The sequence below is a fragment of the Mustela putorius genome, unplaced genomic scaffold, assembly GCF_011764305.1.
Source record: "Mustela putorius furo isolate JIRA1106 unplaced genomic scaffold, ASM1176430v1.1 tig00000698_pilon_pilon_pilon, whole genome shotgun sequence".
NCBI classification, from domain to species: domain Eukaryota; kingdom Metazoa; phylum Chordata; class Mammalia; order Carnivora; family Mustelidae; genus Mustela; species Mustela putorius.
This window is the reverse complement of record NW_025421449.1, coordinates 6,125,179-6,144,573: the sequence shown is the minus strand read 5'-3', so window position 1 is coordinate 6,144,573 and position 19,395 is coordinate 6,125,179.

The window sequence follows — 19,395 nt, the reverse complement described above, 5'->3', positions numbered from 1 at the left end:
GCCCCCGAGGTGAGCTGCGTCTCTCCGTCGGAGGGGGCCAGAAAGATAGAAGCTGCTGGACCTCGGGTCAGGCAGCGACGAGGGCAGCCCCAGAGGCGAGGGGGGCGGGGAACGGCGGAGCAGCGCGGTAGGGACTGCGCGTGCGGGGGGATGGGACGGAGGCCCCGCGCGCGCTCCTCGGGGGCGGGGTGGGGCGTCAGGCGCGTGCCCGCACGGAGCCGGGCGCCACTAGGCGCGGCTGCGCACTACGGGGGTCACGTACTACTCCTGCGGTGGCTCCCGTACTCTGCTTAATCAGTCTCGGTACGGTGTGTGCGGAACAAGTCAGCTGAGCGTTACCCGGTCTACCCTGAGCAAGTGCAGCGTGCACTTCTGAAAGACTCTCTGCCAGGCCCAGGGAGAGCGAATGCGGCCGTGGGGCGCCACCTCCAGCCCCACGTGCACTGGTTTCCTTCGTCCACCTCCCATCGTAATGGCCATGCTGGGCGGGGCTCGGCGGGAGAGGCTCACCTGAAGAGGCTGCCCCTCCCTGAACAAACCTGAGCCTGCCTCAGGGTACCCCGCCCCTTCCCGCTCCATGCCTTAGGGTTCCTCTTCGGCCGCTTTCTCCGGGGTTAGGGGATTGGACTGCTTTGCACACGCACCCAGACCGAGCTGTCTTGATGAATCAAGCCTGATAGAAAATTGAGGAATCTTGCTGACCGGGCATTAGAATGTTGCACTCGAGTTCCCCGAGTGTGCACTAAGAGTGAGGAAGCTAAGGGAACAAGAAAAAAATGAGTCGTCCTAATGAGAAATAGGGTCAGTTGAAGCTCTGGAATCAATCGCCAATCTCGGCATTTTATCCTTACTGTAATCGCAGTTTCCTCATCAGTAAAACGACATATTTAAGTGAGACGCGGTGGTCTCGGCCACACAAAAAGAGCAAAACTTCTCCCAACCCCCATCTCTTCCAGCTCTGAAAGCCTTCTCAGCTCAAACGCTGCTGAGGTTCTCAGAAAGCCTTCTCTGCTCAAACGCACCTTCCTCCTAAACCAGACGAAAACTAGGTAAGATTTCCACAAGGCAAACCCAGATGAGAGGTGCATCGTGGTGGACTCCCTCCCCTGTGCAAACCCAGCCGGTAACCTTGTCTGGCCATGGTTGGAATTACCCCTGTAGCAGATTAGCAAAGGAAGGGTCTTTGCTCAGGCACCAGAAACACTGATTAATTCTTCCTTCAAGCTCAGACAGGTCGAGCTGAAATCAGCCTGGCTGCGCTGGAACTTTTTTCTCTGGCCTTTTGTGAAGCTAATGGCAGAGACTGACGTCTCATCTCAGATGCAGTATAACACAACCACCTTCCTGGAAAAACCTAGACTATGCTCAGTTACCTCCATTACCTGCAGTAGGGCTTATCCACTCTGAGAAATACCTGTAGCATTTTTAACCCCCAGAGAATTTCACTTTGCCACAAAACACAGACCTAAGGCTTTAGCCTCTAGGAACACAAGGAATGTACACAATACCCAATAACCAGGAGAAGAATGATGGTGATTTATTTAAAAGTTGGATTCAGGGGGCGCTCAGGTCATGATCTCAGGGCCCTAGGATCGAGCCCCGCCCGCATCGAGCCCCGCCCGCATCGAGCCCCACATCGAGCCCAGCCGCATAAAGCCCTCGGCAGGGAGACTGCTTCCCCCTCTCTCTCTGCCTGCCTCTCTGCCTACTTGTGATCTCTTTCTTTCAAATAAATAAATAAAATCTTTAAAAAAAAAGTTGGATTCAGTAAGTATATTCTAGTACTTTCATTCAAAGCCCTTTTGGGGTGCCTAGGTGGCTCAGTCAGTGAAGCAGCCTTTTGGGGGCACCTGGGTGGCTCACTCGGTTAAGCGTCAGACTCTTGATTTTGGCTCCGGTCATGATCTCAGGGTGGTGAGATCGAGCCCGACTTTGGACTCTGGACACTTGAGTTGGGCAAGCAGCCTGTTTAGGATTCTCTCTCTCTCCCTCTGCCCCTGCCCTGCTCCTGTGTGTGCTTTCCCGCTCTCTCAAAAACAAATACAAAAACAAAAACAACAAAACCCCCAAACATCAAAGTCTTTTAGACCAAAGCAGCATTAGTAGCAGCCCCCACTTACAGAGCAACTACTTGTGTCACCTACAGGGGAAGCAGAATCCACTCAGCTGTACTTCCTGCTCTTAAGGCACTTCCGGTCCAGTGTGTGTGGAGGTGTGAAGAACTATGAAGGCTCCAAGATTTTGCCATTCTTGCAATTAATCTAACAAATTAGTCTGCCTTAGTTTCACAGGTTCATAAATGTTGGCAAACATTTATGAAGGCCAGAGACAAAGGACTTTATTATTTGTAGCACGGCAGGTAACATATGATTCACGGTTGACTTAGTACCCCTTGCCCTCTCTGTCCCCAGGAGTGTTTCAGAACACCCTACATAGAAGCTGTGCACACTATGTGTATGTGTATGAGACATACTTCTCAGGAAATAAAATCTGCTCTCTGCCTCAGAGAGACACACTACCTCTACCTTCCAAGGCTGTTTGCTATGCAGACATCTTGAAAAGATAGTTTGGCATAAAAGCAGTCGCAAGACATGTCGAAACTCCATGGAAAACTGTCCCATGACAAAGGATGAGGAATTCAGGAATTGCAAATACAGGGTTAAATGCAAGCACAGAGATTTGTGGGCATTGTCAGACTGAGAAGACACTTGCCCTAAAGTCTGAAAGGAGAGGTTATAAATATTAAAAAGCTTATTTAATATTTAATATAAATTTAATTTAATATAAATTAATATTTAATATAAATGTTAAACAGATCAAGGACTGGAAAAGCAAAATTCTAGAAAGAGGCATGTGCAAACCCATACATGTTTCAAGTGGCAAGAATTCTTTGGAAACTACAAGTAATTAAGTAAAGATGGAAAAACCTGCAGGAAAGGTTGAGAGATTAGTCTAAAGATGTTGGGTGGAGTCAGATTCTAAAGGTCCCAAAAGCGGCACGTGAAGAGGAATCTGGGATGCCTGGGAGCAACATTTCTGACCTGAGCAACTGGAAGGACAAAGATTCCACTCAGTGTTGTAAGGGCTACAGGAAGAGGGACAGGTGTGAGGATGGAAGATGAGGGAGTCAAAGGAAAGAGATTGATTCCATTTCAGATAAGGATGAGGAGCCAGGGGCCACATCAACATGGAATTGTCCGGTAGACAATTATGAAGCCTAGGAGAAAGGATAGGAGACACTGCCATGAAAATTTTAGTTTTAATTATGACTATCCATGGGTGTGATTAAAGTCAATAAGAGATAGGATAGCAATGAAGATAGCGGAAGCTTTTAGGAGTATTGCTATTCCAAGTGCACAGTGAATGGCCAGGAGACTAAAAGAAAATTCCGGAGGGAGTAATTTCCTGGAAGCCGAAGGTGAGTGGAAGCCAAAGAGCAGTGAGTGGAATGTTGTAATATCTTAAAACAACAAAACATTTTATGATCTGAAAGTTTCTGTGGGTTAAAAATTGGCCTCGCTGGATGGCTCTAGCTCAGGGTCTCCCATCGAAGTTGCGGTCAAGATATTAGCTGGGGCTCCAGTCATCTGGAAGCGATCTGCTTCCAAGATGGCTCCCTCATGTGCCTCTGGCAAGAGGCCTCAGTTCTTCACCATGTGCATTTCTCCCTAGGGCTGCTTGAGTGTCCTCATGAGATGGCAGGGGGCTTCTCCCAGAGCAGGTGATCCAATAGAGAAGATCAAAGCCTCAGTTTCTTCCTTTTTTTTTCTTTTAAAGATTTTATTTATTTATTTATTTATTTAACAGAGATCACAAGTAGGAAGAGAGGCAGGCAGAGAGAGAGGGGGCAGCAGGCTTCCCACCAAGCAGAGAGCCCAATGTGGGGCTCAATCCCAGGACCCTGGGATCATGACGTGAGCCGAAGGCAGAGGCTTAACCCACTGAGCCACCCAGGCGCCCCAAAGCCTCAATTTCTCATGTGATCCATTGTCAGAAATCACAGTCATTTCTGCCTTATTCTGTTTGTTAGTAGTTATTCAGACCAGTCCATGCTCAAGAGGAAAGAAATTAGGCTCCATGTTTTGAAAGGAGTGTCAAAGAATCTGTGGATATATTTTAAATAAATAAATACACACACACATATGTGTGTGTATATATATACATATATGCATATGTGCATATGTGTATACATATATACATGTATATACACACATATATGTATTGTGTATGTACATATATACATATGTATATATGTGTGTATATGTATGCATGTATATATGCATGTATATGTATATATGTGTGTATATGTATATGTACACATGTGTATGCATATACATGCATACATGTGTGTATGTATACATACATGTATGTGCAAACATATATATGCATGTGTATACATGTATATACACACATGTATATGTGTGTATGTATATGCACATATGTGTATATATGTGTGTACATGTGTGTGTATATATATGTATATATGGATATATATCCAAAGTCTGGTCACATTATTTACATTTCTCCTACATGGAAAATATATTAACTCCCTCCCAAGACCTCCCCCAAACCTTTGCAGCCTTTACAGCACCAGCAAGAGGCTTCTCAGGTATATTTCCTTAAGTACAGCAACTTCAGCACACTTCCTCTTGACTTAAAGACCTATGAACTAAAGAGACAAGCTGTCTGCCCCCCAACACATACATACATCTAACACACATGGGGTAGGATAGGTACAGGATAACTGCTAAAGATACCCCTGGTCAAAAAGGGGGAAATCGGGCATACACAGGAGTCCATAACAGTTCTGAAATCCAGCCAGGCAAATTTCAAAGGTTTCCTTATTAGGAGTCAGTCCTGTTACTGCCTGTACCAGATGAGGTCACATAGGGAGGAACAGCCTGAGATTTACAGTCTTTCTTTTCCTGCCCCAGCACACAATGTGAGGGGTACACCCCAACCCACACATCCATCCCCCCTCACATACACACAATCCTTGACCACTTTGTGGACTTACGGGTGTGTCACTAGCAGTTCAGTTCATGCTCAAGAGAAAGGACTCTGGGAACGAAATCCATGCAGGCCCGGAGCAAGCTCAGGACTGTTCCAGTGGGAAAGACAAAGCTTCTGTATCCAGAGTCTGGTCCAGCTACGGAGAGGGTGATCATGTGGGCATGTTTCTTTGGCCCTGCAGACTCCTCAACCCATAAGAATAGGCAGAGTCTGAGAAGGTTTTGAGTGGGGCCCTCTAAAGTAGGAGGCCCATGGGGTGCCTGGGTGGCTCAGTGGGTTAAGCCTCTGCCTTCAGCTCAGGTCATGATCTCAGGGTCCTGGATCGAGCCCCTCATCGGGCTCTCTGCTCAGCAGGGAGCCTGCCTCCCCCCCCCCTTCTCTCTCTGCCTGCTTGTGACTTCTTTCTCTGTCAAATAAACAAATAAAATCTTTAAAAAAAAAAAAAAGTAGGAAGCCCAGGGTGGGAGAGCCCTCTTGCCCAGGTCTAAGGACAGTGTTGGGGCTAAGAACTGGGAATCTTCATGTGATTGAAACAAACACATACTGAGATGAGAGAGAGTGGGGGAGGATTGAAAGCTGTGGTTATGGTTAGAATGTGGGACATTGAGATGGAAGGTTTAGCAGTTGAGCATTTGGGGTGGCGAGTAGCCATGGAAGGGTGGAGTGCAAGGGAGATTCACTGGAGTTGAAGAGGTCAAAGATGACAGGTGAGTCTAGGTTGTTGGAGCTAACTGCCCCACACACAGTCAATACACAATGGTGGGATAGGCACAAGTTACCGGCAGGGATACTGAAGTCACCGGGATGTTGCTACGATAAAAGGTAGAGAGGAAAACTGGGAGTCAGGTGCTAAAGTCCTCAGGGGACACAGGGGAGTAACCAGGAAGCTGGTCATAAAGGATAAAGAGTAGAGGATGGTAGAACTGATGATGGAAGTAATTTCATAGGAGGGTGATTTTATAGGAGGGCGGAGGAGTAAAACAAAGTGGCCACCCTGGGGCGCCTGGGTGGCTAAGTGGGTTAAGCCTCTGCCTTCAGCTCAGGTCATGATCTCAGGGTCCTGGGATCGAGCCCCGCATCATTGGGCTCTCTGCTCAGTGGGGAACCTGCTTCCTCCCCCAACCTGCCCATTTGTGATCTCTGTCTGTTAAAAAAAAAAAAAAAAAGGGGGCCACCCCTCTCAACCCTATGTCCAGCCCTTGAGTGCAAGAGGGCATGGGAGAATGAGCAGGCTTCCCTCTGGGAAGATGGAACATCTGTGGGTAAATGTCCTTTTTTGCTAAGGTGAGAAGAGTGAAAGCATTCAGCAGCGAAGCTGAAGACTTAGGGTAGTTTATTTACATTAGAACAAGGTTCTAGAGGGCATCAAGGGAGAGGGTAGCAAAGAGGCCAGCAGTGAGAGGACAAAACAGAAAGAAGGAAGCACAGCTAGTACCAGGGTGAAAACTAAGGAGGGTAAAAGTGAATAGAGGAACTTAAAATATTTGGGGGAATTAGGGCCCATTGCTGGAGGTGAGGGGCATGCTGGGAGTAACGGGGCTCAGGAAAGTCAAGCCAATACCTGTGAAAAATCCCTGAAATTGTGCATAAAGGACAGTGTGTCTGGTTTTGTGCACACAACTTTGGGCTATTATTCTCAGGTATACCAAAGCATGAAAATCACTGATCTAGACTGCCTGTTAAAGCCCAGCAGTGACTAGGGGAAGGAGAAGCATTCTAAAGCTCTCCAGATCACATGCATATGCTTTTAACCACCATTCCCATTGCCTCCCCATGGTCAAAGCCTTGCCCACTGAGGAAAATTAATCATTTTTGCAGAAAATTCAAAGACTCCACTGCTTTGGACCATCCTTGTCATAGTGCATTAACAGAGATAGTTGGCTTCAAACATTTCCCTGGTAAATTTATAGTAGGGGTATGAACTTCCAGTGAAGGGAGAGGAGACCTGGCTTCTCCACAGACTTGTCACTGGGTCACTGCTGAGAATGTCTCATGACTCAGATCTCACGGCTGCCTGCATCCACTGTGTGTTTGCCCTGTATCTCTTGGGCTGGTGTGGGAGGCAGTGGAAGGAGGGTGAAGAGTTCTGAAGCCTGGGAAAGTCACAAGGACAGCTTGGCTGGCAGCCACCTGGACACTCAGTACAGAGGGAAGCTGGTGAGGAAGCCAGAGGCACAATAGGCCATTATTTCTGGCCGTAGGAGGTTGGTCAGTTTGCTACTGGGTGACCCACCATTCCTCCCACCAGTTGAGTTCTCCTAGACTCTTGGTTGGAAATAGCAATCATATTTCAAGAGATTTACAGGGGACATCCTGAGGCTCATTATGGCTGTGAGTACTCAGGGATTAACTTTGAGGACCACCCTCTTGCTCCAGTCATCACTACACATCACCACCAGATACCACAACTGAATGCATGACTCCCCTCTTCAGAACCCCTCCATAAAGCCACCAATACACCGGGTTAAACAGGCTACAGCCCTCCCAAGTATGGCCTAACCTAACTTTCTAAACAAGCACGGAGTTTTCAGAGGTTTTTTTTGGCCACTATTTATCCAGCGCAGTAACAGAATTACATACATAGAAAGAACTATAGAATTTACATATACAGGAAGAACTCTGTGATCAAACAGATTTGGGAGCTGTTGGATTAATGAACCCATTCTTCAGGTGGAACTTCTCAGAGCTTCAAATTAATGTGCATGATAAGAAAGGAGAATGTAATATGTTCCCAGTCTAGTTTTCTCAAAAAGTATCTCAAGAGACTAGTGGTTCTATAGAAAGCATTCTGTCTCAACTGTCATTCTCAGCCTAGCTATTCCCAAAATTTAACCAATTCTTCTAAGCCTCTCATGGCAGCCATGAAAACGCCCTATTCAGATCTGCTGTGTGCAGAGCACAGCAGACTCGCCCTTCTGGATCCAGTAAGGTCACACAGGTTCTGCCCAGCTGGTGAAGCAGGGATCCTCATACAGATCCATCCCTGTACAACGTGGGACTCCTGGCTTCAGGATGTCCCTTTGGCCTCGCTGAAACTTTCTGGGAACAGTGTTGTCATCTGTGATGCTTCCTACCCACTCTTCTTTCCTGTGTTGAAATCCAAAGCTTCTGTTTTTTCTCCTTCGTCTGTCATCAGGCATAACCCTCAATGGATCTCTTGCACATTTAATTCTACCCCAGGAGCTGCTGCTCAGGAGATGTAGACAAGCCCACCTACCTCAAATGTGTTTCCAGAAACTTCCCAGGTTCAGCTCCTCCTTGGAAGCTCACATCACTGTTACGGCATCTGCCTTTGTGATCTGCAGAAGGAGGTCTCCTGACACAGTAGTGTAGCTCACAGAAGACACTCTTGGAGATGTTGACCCAGGTCTGAATCCCAGCTCTGTACTTACTAGCAGTATAACCTTAAGGAAATTCCTTGACAGGCTATAAATGGGGGGATGATACCACTATTTTACAAGGTTTGCAAGGATCAAATAGAACATTATATTTAAAGCACCAACATATAACAGGTGCTCAAAAATGGAATAATGATCGTTTACAGTCATTTTGTGTTTTTTTTTTCTACTTTCCCCTATCAAATTATAAGGACTTGAGGGTGGGCAGTGTGATTTGCATCTCTCACTCCCCCAAAGGACCTGAGATATAGGTGTTGTTCATAGTGGATCACCAAACAGCTGTTAAACGAAGTGGGAAGAAATGCAGAAGGAGAGGGGCATCTCAGAGAAGAGGGGCAGAAGTGGGAGTGTCAGCCAATGATATAGGAAAGCAAACATGCAAAAGCAGAAATGTTTTTATGTGCTTATATACACATATATGGTGCTATATATGTTTTAACATACATTTATATTTAAATATATAGAAGAACCATGATTTCAGAATTCACTGCTTAGAAAAGGGCTAGGAAGACTAAAGTTGTGCTCCCAGACCCGTTTGCAGAGGGTTGCACTCTAAGCCCTGTAAACGTAACCTGGAAGGGCAGGTTAGCCCTGAAATCTTCATACCTAAGCTCAGTGCGATTAGGAAAAAAATGGCAGGAATGCAAAGGAAGGACATTGCAAAGATGAATGAAAAACAGTGTGTCAATGAAGAGACACAATTGGAATATACAGAACCAGGGGTTTCCATCCAAGTTCAGAATATTGCCTTCTTGTTCAGTTCAGGGTATAAGCCACCTTGGTTTTAGTTTGGCTTGGAGGGGGAACCACAGCCGTGGTGGCCCCCAGAATAATCTGCCGGGCTACTGGGGAAAGGAGAAAGGAGGAAGCTACTGGAATTCCTAGATCTTATGTCACATGCCCAGCTATGGCTCCACCTCTGAAGCTCAGGAAAGGACATAATCTGTCTCAGGAGCCCAACATTGCTTTCTGATGGGAGAGGAGGGTTTCATACTCACCTCAGCTTTCCCCAAAGCCTCCCATACTTTCTTCTGTGTTGATTCCTTAAAACCCCAGCTCCAGGACATTTTTAGTAAAGTACAAAAATCATAGCTGGAAGAAATGTCTAAGGCCCTGTTTGTGGAGCACCACCCAGCATTAATCGCCTCTTTGCTTTCCCAAAAGACATGTGTTCGTGTGTAGCAAGATCCTCTCCCCAGGTAACCACCTTCTGTTCTAACAGGATGACCTTCCATGACTGGCCTTTTATTTTCTTCATTTAAATCCCTTATGCCACAGGAAAGGTCTGTGGGTATATGTGTATACAAGTTGGCTTTCTATTACCTTTTTCTTTCCATCCTTCTTTCTTTTCTTTCTTTCTTTCTTTCTTTTTAGGACAAGGAGGAGGGGCAAGTGTCTGTTAAATGTCAGGGCTGTTGCTACAGCTCCCCTACAACTAGTATGTCACCAAGCTCATTAAGCCTCAAATCTAGAGGCCAAAGTATATCAGGGACATCTCCTTTATCTCGTTCAAAACAGCATTAGGTTTCTCTGTGTTTCCAGTAATTTTATGAGACAAGCTACAAAGACACACCATTTGAATGAATCACTCTGCTCTTGATCTGTAATGCTAAGACTTCAAATATAGTTAATTCAAATTAACTAGGTCCCACTGACAAGTGTTGGCTTGACTGAATCATAAAGCATATTAAAAGAAATTCAGTTTTATTGCCTTCAGGAATCTAGTGGAACTATGCTAATAAATTGCTCCTCAGTAAAGATCTTCAGGGAAATCTGTTTTAATGAACAGACGAGAGTATTTTCTAATTTAGTCCATCAATCGTTTATATGGAAAGGGTTACTTGTCAAGTGTATAATGGTTACCTGAAATGCTTGGTCTTCTTTGTATCACAGTATTTAAGTTGAACAAACTCTGTTGATCAATGCTATAAAATAGAAGATCCAATTTGTTATTCCTTCAAAATTAGCAAAGTCCCAATTAATGCCGCCATGGCTCTGTTAGCCATGATATCAAGCTAGTGTTTTCATCACTCAGAAGGAACACTCAGCTTTTGCATGAGCTCACCCTCTAGCCCTGTGGACATCCCTATCCTTTCAGATTCTGTGATACACGTTCCTTCCTCCCATACTTCCTTCTGTGTTTATTAAGCAACTAGTGTGTGTCAGACACTGCAGTGGAGACTAATCTCAGTCTAGAAAGGGAGACAAACATGAATGAGTATTGTGAAGCGCTGTAGGCACAAGGACTGCTGTATCAACAAAGGACCATGGATTATGGAGTCAACTCACTCTGAGAGCATCAAGAAGGTTTCAGATCTAAACAGAGTCTTTAAAATGGAGGCCGTGTTTACGTTGGCTAGCTAGGAGGGAAAGGGCAGCACCTAAGGAAAGATGCCGAGGCATGATAGATCGTGGAATGTGCAACAAACTGCAAATAATATGGCAAGAAAGGTGCAACAGATGGATGTCAGAGGAGGAAATAGTAGGAGGAAGGGTTACTTAACAAGGGAAGGCTAGAGAGGTCAGCAGAGGCCAGATCAAGGGGAGTATGGGCTGGCTGTCCTCAGTACATCACTTCTGGAGTATCACATCTGGAGTATATTTAGCATGATGGTGGCAAACTAGGGGGCAATGATGAAGTGAGAGGGTAAATCTGGTCCCTATACTCTACCTTGGCCACAGGCAAAAGTCTAAGATCACAAGTCTGTGATTTCTTAATAAAAAAAAAATTCTGAAAGCCTATGTGTTGATCCATTTAATTCTAGGCAAAGCCAAGTAGGAATGCATCAGTGACTCACCAATGAGATTGCATTTAAGATATACAGTCTCAGAGCCAACATGAGCCCTGTGAAAATAGACTTCAGGACAATACGGAACTGAATATTGGCCGAGGCGGCTGGAAAAACACATTCTGACCTCATAAAAAAGGCAGGCCTTTCGAAATATAGAAGACCAGTGGGAAGGAGGATTAGGAAAAAAAAAGTTAGGTATATGAGTTATTTATTGCAATCTAACAAGTACATTAAAACTTCGTAGTTTAAAATGGTTTATGTCTATGATTCTGCACGACTGGACAGTTCTCCTGATGTCTGTTGGGCTTACTCATGCAGCTGTCTCAGCTAATGGGTCAGCTAGAGGCTGGGCTCAGCTGGGTAGTTGGATCTGCTGGGCCTCTCTCTCCTTACAAGATATTTCATGCCAAGTTCCTTTATGGCACAGCCTTTCGGGCCAGCATCCCAAGAGGGTGAAAATGGTATCCTCATGTCAGCACTTCCTCCGCATTTTATTAGTCAGCTCCTATAAAAGGGGTGGGGAAAAAGACTTTGCCTCTTGGTGGAAGGAGCGGTAAAGTCATATTACAAAAGAGTAGGAGTCTACCCCAGAGGGCTTGAGCCCTACTGCTAAAACATCTGTATGATGCGGGTGAATGCTGAAGGGCTGAAAAGCAGAGAGCGCCTTCCCCCATTTCCTGACCATGCAGAGACAGAACGCTGGAAAAGCTGAGTGGCCATGCCCAAACTTCAACCAAAGCCTTCAGTGAGTACAGCTTAGAGGGCCATCTAGCAGAAGCAGCTAATCAGGGGAAACATAAAGGCTATCAAGAGAACCCTGTATCAAAAGAGGGCATACTGTTTACCCTCACACCCTGACTCTCCCACAGAACTCAACTTTTAGGGAGGTTTGGTTCAGGTATGGTAATTCACCTAGTATGACCTTATACTCCAATAATACCTTTTCTCTTTCATATCTGGGCCTATTACCTCACTGTCTTCTTTCAAGCACCTTGTGAAGTCAGAACAGAACTCCTCTTCTTCTTTTAGAGATAAGGAAACTAGGACCTGGAGGGACTATTCCTCCAGTCCTCCAGAAGTTTGGCACAAGAGTCGGGCTTCTCATGATTCCCTCTCAGTTCTCTACCCTATGCCAGGGCATGTCCTTTTCCCTGATGCCTATTGAGGTCTCTCTCCCCAAAACCCCTCCCCCTCTATAATGAGGACCTCAGTCCTTCATGCCAGTTTGTGGACAGAGCAGTCACCCAGACAAGGGCAGCTACAACTCAGATACCTGACCCACAAAGGAACTCCTGGCTTAGAGTGGCAGGACTGTGCTAAAGGCTAGATTCTTCCCACTCCTGGCTACAACCTAATCTCCCCACTGTAGGAAGGCAGGGTTCTACTCTCTAGCTCTGGCCAATAAAAACTATTTCAAGGCTAGGTCTCTCACATCTTAGGGCCAACACACTTCTCATTATTTCAGATGTCTTTCCCCTAAGCATCCTCAGTGGTCACCTAGAACTCAGAATACTGTCAATTGCTTTGTGACTTGGTGTGTTAACTGCTCTTGAATATCATGACAGAATGGGGGTCAGTAGATCTAGTTCTGGCTACCAGAGAAACAAGAATTCAAGTTTGAATGGGGGAAGGATAAAATGGTCACTACTCATGGATGGATGAGATTGTCTATGACTATGCGCAAAATCCCAAGAAATCTACAAAAGAACCTCTAGAACTAATACAGTACATGAGTTTGTCAGGGTCACAGGATAAAACGTTAACAGCCAAAAGTCAATTGATTTCTGTACACTTGTAATGTACAACTGGAAACCAAAATTAAAAGATGGAATGAGAGAACAAAAAAAGCTAAGCGTGACGCTTATGGCAACTATTTTGTATAGAGCTTCATGGACAGGCTAAGAGGAAGGAGGACGGAACTAATGCAGGAACATTAATCTTTTTTTACAACTGTCTGGGAGGGAGGGAGGGAGGAACTAAAGCAGGAACACTTGCATTCTCACTCCACCCCATTCTGAAATGCCCTTAGGAGAGGGCACCTCAGATTGTTGAAAGGCTCTTCAGGGGATTCCTATCACCTCCAGAAAGAGAAACTGACTGGGAACATCAGCATCTAAAATCTTCTGCATCTAACCTGAGAACCTGTTAGAAACAGAGGAAGGGGGGAAGGGAAAGCCAGGTGATTCCGATGCACACACTATGTTCAAAACAGCAACTTTCAGACTTCATTCCGTGCCTGAGACCTAAGGCATCCAGGCTGTTCAGGTTTATAGCACCCTCTGCTGGTGCCCATCTGCAAAGGCCAACCTCTGAACCAAAAATAAGGCTCTCATAACTAATTTGCCAAACTGAATTTTTTATTCAAGTGAAGAGACGTTAAGAAAAATCCGGTTTCCTATTACATCCACTGATGCTTCATTCTACCACAGGATTTCTGAGATTATGGTGCATTCTCCTTTGGTTCTTCTGTGGCTTTCATTTCCTTGTGCATCTTTCCTTCTTCCAGACTTCTAATAAAGGACCCAGAAGAGTTTGATGAAATTTTCAGAGACAACTGTCTCCAAGGCCAGGCCAGTCACCCACGTAGGTCTTCTCTGCCTTAGCCTAAGGGCAGTGTCACTTTGGCTAAAATGGAGATGTCACTCTCATACACACAAACCCAAAATCTCTCAATGGCTTCCTATGACTTGAGGCAAAATCAATCTTCTTCACCAAGACCTTTGAGGCTTGCATGCTTAGAGCCCCGGCTACTTCTAAGTTCACTTCCAATCATTCTTCCCCTTGCTCACTCTTTTTTTATTTTAAGATTTTATTTATTTATTTGACAGAGATCACAAGTAGGCAGAGAGGCAGGCAGAGAGAGAGGGGGAAGCAGGCTCCCCGCTGAGCAGAGAGCCTCGATCCCAGGACCCTGGGATCATGACCTGAGCCGAAGGCAGAGGCTTAACCCACTGAGCCACCCAGGCACCCCCAGGCGCCCCCCACCCCCACCACCTTGCTCACTCTTAAGCTAAACTGGCCTCTTAATTGTTTGGAGAACATGCCAAGCCTATTATAGAGGTCAGTCTGTGCACTTACTTTTCCCTCAACCCCTAGATATCCACATGGTTCCTTTCCCATTCAAGCCTCTACTCTAATGTCTGAGTAGAAGGCCTTAAAAGCGCTGTCAGATAGCAAGTGCTCCCTATCACTCTCTATCCTTTTATCTGTTTCCGTGTGTGTCTGTGTGTGTGTGTGTGTGTGTGTGTGAGTGTGTGTGTTGTATTTGTGTATCCACTTTTGGCTACCAAGAACCAATTCCCACCAAGCAAAGATCATGGGGTAGGAAGGGGCACACATTAGTCACAGTTTTTTTTGTTTGTTTGTTTTTTGTTTTTTTAAAATTCACATAAGCAAGAGAGACAGAACACTATTGAAAAGAATAGGAAAATTCAGTAAGAGGGTGTCAGGAGCAGCTTGCACAGGATTTGGGCTTGAGTTAGGAGTTGCTGCAGAGGGTTCCAGGAAACAAGGAGGTGAGATGCTATTCTGGATTGAATGTTTTTAGAAAACTGGGACAATTCAGTATTTTAGTTACTCCTATTAATAGGGAGATGGGGTATCTGGTTATTTTTTGTGTTGAATATGTCTACCCAGCTTTGTTTATGAGTGAAGATGGTCCATCACAATCATGCAGAGCCCTCACCTGATGTGGTATTCTATAACACTGTCTATGTTCAGTAATGGAACACCACTGCCAGTTACTAGTTGACACCTGTCAGGGATGCTTTTCTTTTTCATATATTACTGTCTAGAAGGTGAGGTTCCTGAAGGCAAGGACTTTATTTCTTTTACCACTGAAGCACCAATGCTTAAATAGTGCCTGGTGGGGCGCCTGGGTGGCTCAGTGGTTTAAGCCTCTGCCTTCGGCTCAGGTCATGATCTCAGGTTCCTGGGATCAAGCCCGAATCGGACTCTGCTCAGCAGGCAGCCTGCTTACCCCTCTCTCTCTGCCTGCCTCTCTGCCTACTTGTGATCTCTGTCTGATAAATAAATTTAAAAAAATAGTGCCTGCCATATGATAGGTGCTCAATAAATGCTTGATAAATATTCTTTCAAAACATCTTCCATGCTTCAGGCCATACATATCTAAAATGGAGCCCTGTATCTGGGACAGGGTAAATTCAGATCCTTGGAATGTCTCATAGGCCATGGCAGAGCTGCTGGTGGGCAGGCAGGTATTAACATCCACCCTTTACAAAACTTGAAATGGAAAGCAACTGAGTTCTCCAGACTCTCCCTTAGACTGAACAGGACTTAGCTTCCTTTGGGTGCTTGGGAAGACAATTATCAACATCCTCACCCCCGCCCCTGACTCAGCAGTGGCAGGAGATGGTAAAGACAACACTATAAAAAGTGGGAGAGACCCTTCTCAATCTGTTAAATCATCTTTGTTTTTTTTTTTTTTAAGATTTTATTTATTTATTTGACAGATTAAAAAAAAAAAAAAAAGAACACCAACATATGACAAGGAGACCTGTGACCATGATAGACCAAGATAAAAACAAGGCTATCAATAATCATGTCTGAACACAGATTAAAAACATGAACATTACTAAACCACAAAACCCACTAAACGTCCTTCTATCCCAAGTGATTTCTGTTTCTTTACTAATTATAACATTAAGCCTCGATCTATTCCTTCTGTCTTAACATTTATTAAGGCACCCAATTATAAAATTGGTCCAGCATCCTGAAAATATCCAATCCAGAGCTTCCTTAAAACTTTCCTCCCAGGGCGCCTGGGTGGCTCAGTGGGTTAAGCCGCTGCCTTCGGCTCAGGTCATGATCTCAGGGTCCTGGGATCGAGTCCCGCATCGGGCTCTCTGCTCAGCGGGGAGCCTGCTTCCCCCTCTCTCTCTCTCTGCCTCTCCAACTACTTGTGATTTCTCTCTGTCAAATAAATAAATAAAATCTAAAAAACAAAAACAAAAACAAAAAACTTTCCTCCCAACCACCTAATCCAAACACAATCCTGTAAGTCCTTTCCCAATACCCTCCAGCTGAGATGCTCTGTAATTTACCATGGTGTGCTTTCTCCCTCACTGCAATGAACAATAAATCTAACTTATTTAACTAATGTGTGTTCTTGGAGGGAAGGCATTGGTACATGTTAAGTGAAATAAATAAGGTGCAAAACCTTATCTATATATGCTACAATTTGTTTAAATAATATAAACAGAAATAGAAAAAATATGTATTTGTTTGAATATGCATGGAATGCTTCTGGGAAAACATACTATTTAAAAATGATAGTCACTTGGAAAAAGAACTAAAGACTGGGTACAGGAATGGGAAGAAAAGTTTTCAGTTTATATAGTCTGCTACCATGTTCATTAATTACTCACAATTAATAACTTTTTTAAAAAGATACTAAGAGTCATGGGTACCTGGGTGGCTCAGATGGTTTTCACCATGTTGGAGTCCCTCAAATCACATCACCTACACTGCCAACTGCTCTCCAGCTAGGCCTCCAAAACAGTCTTTGAGGAAAAACAGGATCAAATTTCAGATACACTGACAACTTATTGATGAAGGCTGATTAGTCTGTATTGAAAAACCATTAGGGGGCATCTGCCTTTGGCTCAGGTCATGATCCTGGGGTCATGGGATCGAGCCCCACATTGGGGTCCCTGCTTGTCAGGGAACCTGCTTCTCCCTCTCCCTCTGCCTGCTACTTCGCTTGTACACACTCTCTCTCAAATAAATAAATAAAATCTTAAAGAAAAGAAAAAGATAAACTATTACATACATGTGTTTTCTTTAGAGTGGGATCCAAGACCCTTAAGGCTAGAATATGAATGGTTCATGGTGGTTTCATACTTGTAGCTCTCCTAGGGGGCCCTTTAAGCTGAGAACATACAGCATTTAAATATCCATGCTGCTCTAACAGAGGCCTTACAGCTATCAAGTGGTCTTCTTCCAAGTTACTGCTGATGGTGGTAACTGAGCTCCTCTGAGGCATTCTCCTGCCCCAGCACTCTTCTCAAGTCTCTGACAGAGCTGTTCCCACTCCACATTATGCCTGGCAGCCCAGCACTTACCTTGGACAGGTAAGTGAACTGTTTGACCATAAAATAGACAATTTTGGATAAAGGGTATATTATATCCTACAGTCACATTACATAATCCAGTAGCACTTGGCAGGTCATTTTGGAATGTCTTGATCTTCCTTGGTTAGGTGTAGAGGCTTCCTACAAGCTGTGCCCAGGCGTGGGTTCCATGACCTACTGACTTAGCCTGTAGCCTTTCCTTCATCTCCCATTTGATCTTTTGTGTACTTTCCATCATCCTACCTCTCTCTTTTTGACTTACACTTGTGCCCTTTACTAACTCCTGATTTATAAAACTACTTATACGTGTCCTAACAATTTAGACCCTGGCAACAGGTATTCCAATGGTTGTATTAAAAACATATACCCTGTCAGAGGTGCCTGGATGGCTCAGTGGGTTAAAGCCTCTGCCTTCGCCTTGGGTCATGATCCCAGGGTCATGGGATTGAGCCCCGCATCAGGTTCTCTGCTCAGTGGGGAACCTGCTTCCTCCTCCTCTCTCTGCCTGCCTCTCTGCTTACTTGTGATCTCTGTCTTTCAAATAAATAAATAAATAAAATCTTAAAAACAACAACAACAAAAACAAAAAAACATATAACCTGTGAGCATGCCTGGGTGGCCCAGTCAGCTAAGAATCTGACTCTTGATTTCGGCTGAGCTCATGATCTCAGGGTTGTGAGATCAAGCCCCCTGTTGGACTCCTTGCTCAGCAGGAGTCTGCTTAAGAGTCTCTCTCTTTCCTTCTGCTCTTGCCCCAACTCCTACTCTCCCCCTCTCTCTCAAACAAATCTTAAAAAACAAACAAACAAAAAAACCCACATACCCTGACATCAGTTCTCTAACACATACACAAATCCAATTTTTTACATTAGTCTTCTAAAGCTTTCATCATGTTCTTATGAATTTTTTTCTTCAGGGAAGGCTCAGTTCAAGTTTTACATGCTTAGTAAATTCTGCATGGACCCTCAGTCCCCACTGAGCCCTTCCTCTCCCAAGCTACCATTAAATGAAGACAGTAAAATTTCTATTGACTCATTTATTTCCAAACATTTCCTTCTCCTATCCTCAACTCTTTTTTCAAAGGGAAAGCCTATAAGGAAAATCAAATATGTAAAACAGTAACTTTGTATGAAAATGGTACAAATTCCCCCACTTCCCTTTCCCCATCCCTGAAGATATTCAACCAGGCAGTTTTTTTAAAAACTGTGGGTTGATTTCCCCAATGAATGTTTCATGTCAACTTCCCTGCTAGATTATTAATTTCCTGGGGGCATCGGCCATTTTATTGACCTAAATTCAACTAGTATTTCAGCATTATGTACCAGCTACTAAGACAGCAAGGGTAGAGTACTTTCGTATCTGGCCTTTAATACAGGAGAAAGGCATTTTTTTGCACCCCTTTTTAAACATAAAGTTAGGTGGAGCTGGAAGAAAAGACCTAATTTAATCAGTGGCAGAGATGCAACACCCAGGCCTTCAGAGTCTAAACCCAGTGCATTTTCTATTCCACCATGTAGCCTCTAGGTCCGTTCTAGACTATTCTTTCCCAGAGTTCCCGAGACAGAGACTAGCTGGAGCCACCAACAGATTAGGAGTGGTCATGAAAGTTAAGTTCAGTCACGGATTAAATTCATATGGTCCTACCACAATGCTTAGTGTTTTAATTACTCCATGGTTTTGGGCTACTGTGCTACCCACTAACAGCTGTTTTCCCTTCTTTCCCTGTTCATCATTTTTTTCCAAAGCTGACTTGCCAGGATTATGGCATCTTCCCATATAATTCACAATTAAATGAAAACCAACCAACCGAACAAAAACTTTAATGTGTTTTTTGCATCTTTTCCCTCCCTTTCATCTTAATCCATAATTATTCTAATACCCCAGGAAGATTACTTTTCTTTCCTAGTTTACACAAAAGAAAGGAGAAAGGGCAAATGGCTTATCTAAGAGACAACTAAGCATTAGTAAGAGCCAGGAACTAGATACTATATTAAAATTTAAAGTTGCTGGGCCCAATCATTTGCAAAAATAAAAATTTCCTGTAAAAAAAATAGACAAGCTGCAGTAGTAATGCAAAGACATTCAAATAAGAGACTGCAA